Genomic DNA, 12835 nt, shown 5'->3' on the forward strand with positions numbered 1-12835 from the left:
GGCTCATCAGGTAATAAATGTTGATTGTACAATTAAATTATTTGAGCAGGTTTCAGCACCTGAGGCCCTGGAAAGTTTGAACTAAAACGAGAAGAGTGACTGCTTTTAATGACTGCAATCGGGAGGTGTGACACCAGAGTCCTTCGGTCTTTGAATTGGGCATTTCATGGTTTAAGCTCACTTTCACATCAATCGTACAAATTTGGCCTTACTAGAGTAGCAAACAAGTGAGGTACCATGCGCCTCCACTTATACTCACACGTACCACGCGTCTCCATCACGTAATTTAACACGAAAAAGAGACATGTAAATGCGATTTGGCACTCAAAACAGAGATCCTTTTATTGTACGCGCGTAATTGGATAATCCACCCAATAAACACATTCATATTCTAGACGAATCGTTCAAAATGGGAACACGTGTTTGTGGAAGGAAATTGAATCGCCCCAAATGGAGTTGAAATCATAATTTCACATCTTAAAGGAATATTTATGTAGCTAATTGCACACGTGTGTCGCTTCCATTGTGTGTAACCACTTTGAAACATCAACAACGCGTTCGCTACTGGAGCTTCAAATTTCGCCCAGAGTCAGCCAGAGTCGGCCAAGCCAAGCGCCACAAACGAATACAAAAATGGGCTGTTTAAGTGGCCCAAAGTCGGGCGTCGGTTGTGTGTGGCCAAATAAAACAGGAAACACCATCCATAATAAGCAGCTTGTGTGTGGTTTTTCAATTCCCTAGCATTATGTCATCAGGTTCGCCAGACACCGGCCACAATCTGCATAAGGAATCGCAGCCACAGCATATCCGGCACCAGGCCCCGGCACAACAGCCTAAAATAACACCCGGGCCCGGCCCGGTTACCGAAACGGTGGGGCCAAACGTACAAGCAAAACATTTTATCCGATTTGCACCGTCGCCGTGCCAGACCAGCTAGGTTATGGGTGACTCGCCTTCCGGTGTGCTATCTTTGGCCCCTGCACACCCGGCTCGGTATGTCAAAATAGCAACACTGCATCTTCTGCTGCGGCTGCGGCTGCGGCTGCTGCTACTAATGTACGACCTGTTGGAGTGGCACGCAACGGGATATGGGTGTCCCGTGGGTGGCCAGGAATCACCGGAGACGCAAATCTGCACATAAAATTACCGTGCTACCATAATTCCTTCTTGTGACCTGGCAGTTTACCATCTTCTTGCCGTAGGTTCCTTACAGGGACGAGTGAAAATATAATGCCCCTAGCATGGATTTGTCGGAAGCTCTGAATAAAAGAGTGTTATCAATGAGTGTATTATAGAATAAAAATAATAAAATTTTATTACGTTCGATTTTCTCTGGAATATAGTTCACCGTTCCGCCACGGATGGCCACATTGAATTGATCGGATTGAAAGTGTGCTCAGCACTGATAACTGATACCAGCATACGCCTGAGTGAACATCAAAACGAGTCTCAAAACAATAGATCAGTCCGCAACCGGTCACTGTTGCTGTTAGCATTGCACACACTGTGCGCGACAACGCAACGGAACCGACGTCTGTCCGGAACGCGACGGCCCCACTGAGTGACTCGCTCGAGATGTTCCTGAAGCGCCAACCTAGATTTCATTCGTCCTGCAACCGGGGCCTAGCCGGTTATGACTTTCTAATGTGTTTGTTTGGCCCCGATGCTGGGTCCGAACCGTGTGTGTGTGTCACGTGTCGAGAGGGTTAGCCACCGTTTCTCAGTGTCATTTTCTCGTGTGATGGGATTTGACTCCACTGCCGGTGCGCCGGGGAGTGCGCTCTGAACTGTAATGTATCCGCTGCCAGCTGGCTGCTCACCGGCTGATAGGGTAGGGCAAACCAACGCGAGCCTCTGGCAGCGGCTATGGCCACGTGGCCCGCCTGGCGGGGGTCAACGAGTCGATCTACACTTTCATTTCTGTTTTCGCAACCACATTTAAATGAAAGTTTCGTTCGCTTTGCACTGCGTTTGGTGGCGTTCTTTTGGCGTGGGGTTGTTTTTGAAATGCCATCATCATTATTTCATTCTTTCGTCTGGTTTTGATCCATTGCATGGCGGACGGCCAGGCTCTGGGCACGGTGGTTGTCGTTTTTCAACCGCCCGTCTGTTTCTGTCCTGAAAGCGTTTTAACCACAAATGCAAATAATAATTGGCCAGTAGCACGAAAAAAAAATAACGAACGCCAGCCAAAAAGCATCCAAGAGAGAGAGAGAAAGAGTGAATTAAACAAAACTATCCACAGATATGCATTCCGGGCGCATCTGGATATCCGATGCTCAGGAAGCGTTCACTGAAAAATATGCGACACCCTATTTTCATTAGTTATGGCTCCTGATTCGAGCAAACCCAAGCTGCTACCCGGGCGCCTGGCCTCACCGCCAGCAGCACTAGCTGCTGGCCAGGTATTACAGCACAGAAAGCACACCGTCCCGTTTGCGTTGTACACCTTGCTTTGTGGAAAATTAAAAGAGTGCTAGAGGGTGGCCCCACGCCGGAAACGCGGCGTAGTTTGCAGCAAAAAAGTGGACCTGTAAGTGTTGCGCCAGCAAGATAACGCAACGGGCAACTACGCTGCAAGTATTTGCTGGTGCAATTTCCTCATAAACCGGAACGCCGCGGTTGCGATTTCTTTGCCCGCCGCACTATCACGGGGTTCTTTTGAGTCTCTGGTGTTTTTTGCGGATTCGCGCTACAATGTGGGTTTATTATGATTTTTGTGAGAAAAGCTAAGTGCGCCTGCGAAGCTCACTAATGATGGGCCCTCTGCCGTGGTTGAAAAGGAGTCAATTGCTTGTATGCTTAAAAGTGAACTTGAGCACGTTGCGGATTCGGTATTTTTGTTCGCATTACAGTTTGTCTTGTATTAGACTGCTGGTTGTATAAATAGTTAACAGGAAAGCAAAACCATATAAGCCGGGTTTGATAAAGTGGCGAATGAAGAATAGGAATCGATTGACTAAAGTGATGATTAACGATCGAAAGGCTCAAATTTATCTTTTTCTTGCTGATGCCTAGCCTAGCTACTGCTTGGTGCTCAGAATAGACTAAAAGGTTTTAATGAAATAACAATATTCCGATCAAAAGATGCAATCAGTCCTGAGCGAAAGCACAATAGAGTGAAACATTTCGGCAAAAAATCCCTGACCCCACTCGGGGCGGTGTATCGAGGGTTAAAAGCACAATTTCCATCCACTCGGCGCTAAGTGGCTCGGGATCGGTAGCTGTGCCCCGTGAAGCAGAGCATCTTTCGGCAGAATAACCATCCGGCCATCATTATGTCGAGCATTAATCGAGCATTCAGTTTGACGAGATAAAAATTAACACACAATGCCTGCCGGCGGCTGTCGGCCCGCCGAGTTTGGCCGCGGTGTGCCTCTTCGCTGATCGATTTGCAGTGATTTATTATTTATTTCACTCCACATTCGGTGCTCCAGTTCCACCCATTGAACGCTCGGGCCGTGTGCTTCCGGTTTCCGGCGGATCTTTGCCACCGATCTTTGCGGTTGGCGCGAACGGGGAGCATTTAGGACTATGTTGCGCGATTCACTGCCGTCATGATCCATGAATTGTTGATGGGCCGGTGGTATCAATTTGCGAGCAGGCTTTGCTGGCGCTGACCCACCCCCGTTGGCCAGCCAGCCTCTTGCTCGTAGCGGAACGGAATAGAGGCCAACATATTGGAGCTTGTTCTTGGTTGTCTCCGCTCTGACGAACGCAAAGTCGAACCGGAGCGCTACAAGGTTTTCTCGAAGACTTCCGGCTTTGCTTCAACAACTGCTTCAGCGTTCGAAACATGTACGAACGGTGCAAAAATATCCACGCCCAAGACGCAGAATGAAGGCCAAGGAGCCGGAATCCATTTCTCGCTCCGTTCGCTCCCGAATGTTGTTTGATGGAAAACTAAAAAACAATCAGCAAAAACATTCACACTAGAACGTGGTTTCACACTAGGACACACAAACTCATCGCACGAAGCAAAAAAGTGAAGAGAAAACGATTCCCATTTTTCTCGGAAAAACCGAGTCCAGCGGAGCGCAGTGGTTGACAGAAAACAGGGACTTTTTGAGCTTTTCACTTGAACCACTTTCCGCTTATCGTCCGGGATCAATCCGGTCGGCTACCGGTTGGCCTTGCTATGAAGATGATCTGTGAAAGGAATTTATGTTTTATTTCGATTCGATTAAGGAGGTTTTCCATATCAATCTCCAGCATCTCCCGAAGAGTGCCGGCAAGCAGCCGTCCATCATCGGCAGTCACACTTCGTCGGGCAGCCCCAAAAAGAAAACGAGACCCCAACTGCAGACTGGCGACCGGAAGACGGGGTCTAGGGTGGGACCGTAGGCCTATTAGGAGGGCCCAAAACATTCCGGGCCTTGCCGGAGAGCGATGTAAAAAGCCGGCTATTTTCACATCATTGGGCGTCCATTTTTGCTTCTTTCACTTGGCTCTGTTTTGGCCCATTACTTCTCGTCGCTAATTCCTTCTTCCGAACGCAAGTCTCTTGGTGCAAAAACGGGAAAAATCTGACTCGCTGGTAGGTACGAAACCAATGGCGAGATCGATTCGCCGTAGGCTTGTCTTTTAATCCCGGAAGGCCTAACCTTTCGCCGTCAGAGGATCGTTTTTCAAAGCCCGGTTTTGCTAGAGACACCAGACCCTCGCAGTTGAAGAGGGGCGGATATTTGAGAAGATGAATCGAATAATCAACAGAGAGTGTGTGTGAGAGAGAGAGGGGATATAAAGAAGGATTCTATTCTATCTGCCATTATGTGTGATAGAATGTATACCCTGCTTAGTCAATAGAAGATCAATAGATGGGTGACCGTATCAGCTGTCGGTGGTCAGAGGTACTTGAATAATAGCGATACATTTCTCTTCTCTAGGTCACATGGTTTTTATCGAGCCACTCCCAGTTTGTCCCTCGTTTGATGGGGACAACATTCACTTCGATCGAAGAAAAATTATCAAATAAACGCCGGTTGCCGAGCCGGAATGTGTTTGATCGATTGATTCTGCCGGCGTTCGATTAAAATGAAAAATGGCCACCAGTTAGAAAGTGTCCTTTACGATAACGGAACACTGATACGATAATTCCCAGAAATTAATTCTTGTCGGAATCAATTGAAAAACCTTTCTAGTGAAATATAACTAAACTAACACTAAAAACTGTGTTGCTATCATTCTACATTTTAATTAAAAAAGGGAACAAGTCAATCTGTGATGCGGTTATGTCGTGTTCAAGGTTATATTGTTCGGCGTATTAGTAACTCTGAAACAATGTTCCACATTCTCCCCTCGATGATGTCGAAAATCGTACGTTTCCTGGTCTCTTGGAACGCTGTGTTGGCCGCTTTGCGTGCCAATTCAATCGTCGATGTTCCGCAGATGCTGCCGACATTGTTTGCCCCTTTAAGCTAACTCCTTCGAACATCTGCGCGGATTGAAAGTAATGTTGGGCGTGATTTTACACATTCGCCATTCTTTCCAGCCAGCAACCATTACAAATCCCACACACACTCACCGGAGGCAGTTTTGTTTCATATTAAATATGTATGGATCGAGTATTGGCTCACGTATGCCACCAATCCTCCGAAGTTCTTTCATTTATGCGCTCACTTTACGTATGAAGACGTTCCCAGATGTTGCAACATGCTGAAGCGATATGCTTGACATTTGGATTCAGATCCTATTACCGGAATATTAGAAGTAGTAAAGCTTTAACAAAATTAAAAAAATAAATAAATTTGGAACTTTGTTACACAACGTTTTATGCAAGCAACTTCTAATATTTTATAACTTCATATTGGTCATCAAACTAACGATCAATGATTTGCTATACTTTTAATCGCATTTTAAATCGTATTCGGTCCAATTTCTTCCAAAATTGGATTACGTGAACGAGAAAACTCAATCCCAAAAGTTCTCCACCGTTTAACGGTCAGCAAAAAAGCTCTTCCTGGGGAACAGATTAGTGTACTTTCGCGTGGCTATCGGTCGCACGCCGCCGTGTAATGAGTCACGCTCGCAGTTTGCTTTGATGTGATTGAACACATTTTCGAATGACTTTTACGTTGCTCCGTCCACGGTGCTCGGAAGGTAACTCGACTTGTCAGCAAACATCCTACGATCATCCGTCATCGACCACAGGCACCGCAAGGGAGCTCTCTCTGGTTAAGAAGCTTATGGACTTCCTTTTCTTTTGCGAAGGGCGAGACGTTTTGCACTTTTGCACACTATTCACTATCGCTTCTAACACGAAAATGCACTTTTGATGGGACAGCTTACTTGGGTGCGGTGCGTCTTCCGAAAACCTGCCCCAAACCAGAGACCAGGACTTGGGGTGGCAGCAAAAATGCTCTATCTTGCGGAACGATTCCCACGGGAGCCACATTTGGAACCAGGATTTGGACACGTAAGCAAGACAGCTTACGGCACACAAAAAGCCATTGGTTGCCCGTTGTTGGTCAAACGTCGTATCATTTTCTTTTGCTTTCACACGAGAAGACTATAAAATTGTTACACTATCATTCGCCGTTCTTTTTGTTGTCTGCGGGCGGTTTGTGAGCTTTTTAGAAAGCAATGAAAGGGAGAGAGAGAGAAACAATCACAAAAAGAGCCAGAAGTAGCCATTTCGGACACTGTAATGTTAGTATCAAAATGCTATGATTCCGGATGATGGCGATGTCATATGTGGTCTGTTATGGCCGCAACTGTTAAGGCGGTTTCTTACACGCCATAAAAAGATCTTGGTGAACAATAGCTAAGAAAGATACTACGAAAAGTCAATGAAACTAGACGCGTTTTAACTGCCTTTGGTTGTTAGACTAACTAATTTTCTAACCAAATTGCTCAACGGAATTCAAATTGACAGTATTCAGCAATAACTCCAAAGTTTCTCCATTTGTTTTCTTCTCTCATACTCCAATTAAAAGTGTAGCGAAAAAGATAACAAAGCACGTTCCATAAATCAACCGGAGGGCAATACTTTGGCCTTTCAGTCCGGTTTTCGGTTAAAGTCGGTTCGGGCTGATCGATAATTTGCATAAATTTCCATCGTTAGCTTACGGAATTCGGGGAACGAGATAAAGTTGAGATCCGTGAAGAATGTTTCATTTGACGGCTATCAATGTTTGCCTATCAATTTCGTTTGATAAGCGAAGATTGTAATCTTTTATCGCAGATTGAGTGGAAACTTATGAAAACTTTGTTCACAAAAGAATTATATTTTAATGAAAATAAAAAGTGTATCAAATGCATTGAATACTTCCAACAAGATACGAAATTATCACAGTTATGCCGCGACTGTCTACGAGCCTCTCGTAAACTTTTGGGCTATTCGCGCGTAAATGATTTACAAAACCTCGTCGTTACTAGTACGGCCGCTGGCGAACAGCCAGCGAAGCCACAATTCGATTCCGTCGGTTTTCTCTTGAAATTGAATCAGGAAACTACCAATCTGATGGCGTCCCTGGGCCGGATATTGAGCAAACGGCGGTTTTCTATTCGCGAATATCAGTTCCAGCCAACCCCGAACTAGGCCGCGGTTTTCGCTGAATTATGATAAGTTGTACGATTGGCCATCAAAGATCGATTTTAAAATTCAAATTTATCAGATCAACTGATCTCTGCATGGTGATTTAGTCTATTTGTCGACAATTTTACGAATATCTTTGCTATGACCGGCTGAGAAATGATTTAATCGACTATTTATTTGCTGCATGCATTAACGCATCAGTTTTGTTAGCTTACACGTGCACGTGATTCCAGCGTGTAAAGGTAAGAAACTTTCTACATCAATTTGCTAAAGAAAAACGAAAACTTCTGTCGGTGCCCGAAATTCCCACTAACCGCAAGCGGGAAGGCGAATTCGAATCGAACGTTGTCGAAGTTTTCCGTAATTTATAAACATGAATATCATGCTCGACAGAGCCAGTAGCACCAATAAAGGGTGCCGTACTAGGAGTTGCATTCGATTTAATAAGAATCGGCCCCAGCGAAGCGGCAAGTTTATGTATCGTCGAGTTGGGGCGGAAATAACCCTGAAGCAACTGCAGTCAGTCGAAAACCGATTATGGGGGAAACATTTTTATGTGATCTTCGAGAATCGACCGAGCCAGCCGGCGGCCGTGGGCACCATAAACGACACAGTCAACCCGGCAATGATTTCGATACTGTACCAAACGCTCGCAGGCACAAGTGTAAGAGATTCTATTCCGAACCAGTGACGATTGTAGCGCGCGTCCTGGACGAGCACGGGAATGCATCAGCGTCAAGGCGATGGCGAAACGCAAAAACGTCGTACAAAAATTCCAATTTAAGCAAAGTGATTCGCCGTACGATAACTTTACGTGTATGATCAGTCAGCTGAAAGCGTACCGATATTTGAAATTTGCGTTGCCACGTTTTTTGAACAAACTGCGCTCGGAGATAACTAAAAACTCGAAACCGATACTTGGCAGTACAGAGAGTTTGTCGGGTTTGTGCCGATTATACAGTACGGTAAATTCATCGATTGAAGTAGCTGTCATTTTACTCGTTATAAAAAGAATGCAAAATTTCGCATAAAAACGTTCTACGATTTTCGTAGAACACTTCGAAGCGACAATGTTTGCAAAACCAGGATGATTTTGAAAAAAACCTAGCCCAAGTTCTAGGTTCGCTTATTTACGTTTGTTTCTCTTGTTGTTTTCTAACTACCTCTTTGTAGCTGTCGGTTTATTGGCTTGTAATAAAGAAAAAATCAAAACCATCTCCAGATGCACATAAAACTCATTCCCACGCGCAATAACAATGCGTCGCGAATATATCCACGCAATGGTGTGATAAATTTGATATTATTCGCAAATTCGCACGAATTGCACACACATTGCACGTACTCGCGGCTGTCTGCGGCACTGTAGAGCACTTCCAGAGAAACCATTACAATAACGCTCTTTCGATCCATTTTGCTCAAAACCGGCGCCGACCGAGACCTAGACCGGTCGCTCGTCGCCGTCGGGGGTAATTTATCGTAAGCGACCTGTATCCAAGATGTAGGGAATTTGCGCTACACGCTGCGTTTACTCGCAGAACTTGAACGCACTAGAACGAACGTGCATCGCCCGGGGCAGTAATAATAGAACATGCTCGCCGGTGGAACACGAGAAGGAGTAACCATTTTTACATTCATCATCCTTGCGCGACGACGGCGTGGACTTCTTGGCGAAGAATCCTTTCGCCATTATTACACGCCCTGTGGTTCGCTGTGGTTTCCAACTTGAAGGGGTTTACAGCGAAAAACTATGCGTGCGAACCGTGCGCGAGTGAAGACATAATTTGCAAACCGTCTGGGAATGGTTTAGAATTTTGTAACCCTGATTCCAAGCTTAAAGATGGTTTCTTTCCAATGCGTATAATATCCCAAAAAATGATTAACTTGTTGCAGAGGTCGTTAAAAGTCATCCCCGATGTGGTTCGGCTTAGTAGAGTATCCTAAGAGAAGTACCTGGCACTACTGGTTCCAATATTATCGACGGATATGAGACGCAGACTACACCACACTGTCCCATAGTTCGATAGTTTGACACCAACTTTACTTCAGCGCGACTCGAGAGTTTGGTTCGCCAAAGGACCCGACTCGCTGGCCACCGGCTCTCGGTGGAACCGGTCGAGCACCGTAAAACTCCGTATCTATTCACCGTTACGATTATGAGTGTGTTATAAGAAATGTGGCAAACTTTGGCCATAATTCTCCCGCGTTGGCCACTTTCTCGCCGCGACGATGGCACACTCACGGGCACGGGTTTCAGTCTAGGACCGAACGTGTACCGACCAGCCAGGGCATCCTGCCGCGTGTGAAGGGTTGCCGGAGCCGGGAGCATGTGGTGACACTTTTTTGCGTCCGGCGATGAGTGTTGAGGGTATAATAAATTCGTTCGCTGTAATTTAATAAGCTTGGGTCATTTTAAATGCTGCCGCGGGAGCCTTTCTTGCTTAACGTGCGTCGTTGAGGGAGTTTCCAAGCGAGCAAGACATACACACCACCAGAGAGGCACAAATTAACATAAACAACTTCACGTAACCGGCACAATGAGATACGTTACGTGTGGCGTTTCGGGGAAAGTAAAGCCTTTTCGAGAGGCCCACACTTCCTGGCCTGCTTAGAGATAATCCGACATGCGTCAAAAGAATCAGGATGCTGGTGTAAGAAGGAGAAATCGTCGCACAACTTGAGTACAATAATCAATTTTCCGTTTTGACTAATATTAATCAAGAAAATGTGTTGTGTATTGTGAAAATGTGTCCTCAAGTGTTTTGGATGCATTTTAATCTATAATCCGGGCTTCTTTTAATGTCTTAAATTTTTATTTAATTAGAACACTGTTCTGATGCAGTCTGAGAGTGTTTGCATGGAGATTGGTGGTGCTTTCAGTGGTTAACGAAGGCCACCGGGCCGGCGACCGCAACTAATCGGCACTTATTTTCCCCCGTTTGCTAGACGAAACCGGTAGCCTTCAGGCTGACGGAACTTTAAATGAGCGGCAACTTTAATGGAGTGTTAACATCCATCTAGGTGCGCACCGGGCCCCTTGGCACAGTTCTACGCGTCTTGGGAACGGACGAGGTGAGCGGTTGTAATTAAAAAGAAAATTGTTTTCACATTAATATGCCTTTCTCTTGCTGCTCCTGGGGTGTCGTCGGTTATAAGAAAACTTCTGCTCAAACCGCCCTCTGGTCCTCGCTTCATCCTTTCTTGGTAACTGAAATACCGTAGCCGTGGTCGGTCTGAGCAATTTTTGATTCACCTATTAGATTTGCTTACTTTCATAAGCATCAGTCTAAAAGACATCAAACGAAAAACGAACAAAAAATGCAATCACTTTTCGATGGCAAACGAAGATGTTACGTCTTCTTAACCCTTATTTTTACTCTTTAGGTAGCCTCTCCAGAGATAAAAAATAAGAAAGCAAATTGAAAGATAATTGAAACCTATCCGCTTTTTTTAAGAAACGAGTAATGAAAGAATGGCAGAAAATATCCGACAACAAATTTGCACGGAATGCAAAGCGATTGTTTGCTGATTTAAATGTGTTCGAATTGAACGTTTCCGTTTAACGGATTCCCCGGCGGGGGTTGAAATAAAAATTGAAAATTAATTTGTCAATTTATTGCCTACGCCGTCCGACCGTCCCCAGGATAATGCAGGAAGCAACCGGACCGGACCGGACAAACAGAGGCCAACGCAAAAAAAACATAACCTTAATCCTGTGAAAACAAACCCTTCCGGTAATCTTTCGGCGACGACCAAGAAAAGATTCATTTATCCGACACGGGTCGTGCATCACGACAATGGACGACGCGAGCGAACGAATAATAATGGAAAATTTTCCTGCTCACTGGAGTGATAATTGTGTGCCTTCGGTTTTTTTTTGCGCGTCGTCCCTCTGCGTCGGCTTCCAATCTTTTGCTTTCGCCCAGTTTTTGTCTCATGACAGTCAAGCTTTACGATCCATAAAAGATGTGAATTAGATCTTTATGGTCGCGATAAGTTTTTGCTCGCGCGACATAAATTTCCCACTTCGCTTTCTGGTGGCCCAAATTAGGCGCACCTTTCCGCGTGAGACCAGATTTACGGACCGGGAAAACCGGAATGGTTCCCACACATTTCTGACCGTTTAATGAATTGCACTGCCGAAGCTGCCACAAGGGAATGGAAAAGAATGGTGCGTAGCGAGGCAAGGGAAAACTAACTTCCTGCTTTTCTTCCACGCTCCACGCCGTATTGTGTCAATTTAAGTTTTAAGCTGCACCTCGCCTGTAGCTTCGGATGAAACGGTCCAGAAGATTGAATACTTGCACTCTGCTGCGCTCCCAGTGGCAGAATATTAGCCCGATGGTAAGCAGTCTTGGGGCTTTTTGACATTCAGAGTTCGTTTTCGTTCCTGAGAACATAGCACGTGTCTCGACGGTGGACGGAATCACTCCCTGCAGAAGGTACAGGTGGCAGTATCTGTTGCATGCGATAAACTTTGATAAAATTTCATTTATTCGAAGCATTTTTGTTTATTTATTCATTTTATTTTTGTTCAAGGAGTATGGACTATTTATGTCCAAAAATCGAGCTTCCTTTAATGTCCTTTGCTTTCTTTTTATTTATTTGTTTAGTAAAAGTTTTAACGAACGCATTCGAATTGAATCCTTGCTAACACATTCCTATAGTGCTCCGTAATAGCTTTCCAACAATGATGTGCTTTCATAAACAGAAGAAATTGATTGACTTCTTGCTGTTCTGGCCCAACCGTACCGTAGCCGTCACCGGGCATGGTTGATGAAAAATAAGTTTTGTTTGAGCCACTCTTCTCCGGGTTCTTGCTTTTGCGCTTCTGTGCCACATCCCACGGCAATATTATTTAAAGTGCTATTAAAACTAGCTCCCTGCTCGAGGCACGCGAAGAAGAAAGTCCCAAGCGGAATAAAAAGTGACCGCCATCCACATTGGAAACACTCATCCTCTGGGACACTAGGATGCAGCACGGCAGAAAAAAGCGGCCACTGCTTCAAAATGGCATAAATCTTTGCTGAATATGCAAAATGCTAGCCAGGGAAAGCTGGCAGGTTGCAATCAACCTTCCTCCGGGCAGAGGCATTGGTTAGAATCGGCCGGGCCAGCTACAGATGCGAAGATGCGAAGATGCTCGATGCCGTTTTATGAAGCCGCTAATTCACTCGTCGGGGATGAGGGCGGGCATAGGGCATTGCATAGGTAGGTTAATGCAAAACGATTGCCATATGTCAGCGCGGGCGAATGGGTTTCATTTGAGGGAGAAAATGAAGAGATCAACCTCAGAAAGGA

Source organism: Anopheles cruzii, chromosome 2, assembly GCF_943734635.1.
Source record: "Anopheles cruzii chromosome 2, idAnoCruzAS_RS32_06, whole genome shotgun sequence".
Classification (NCBI taxonomy): domain Eukaryota; kingdom Metazoa; phylum Arthropoda; class Insecta; order Diptera; family Culicidae; genus Anopheles; species Anopheles cruzii.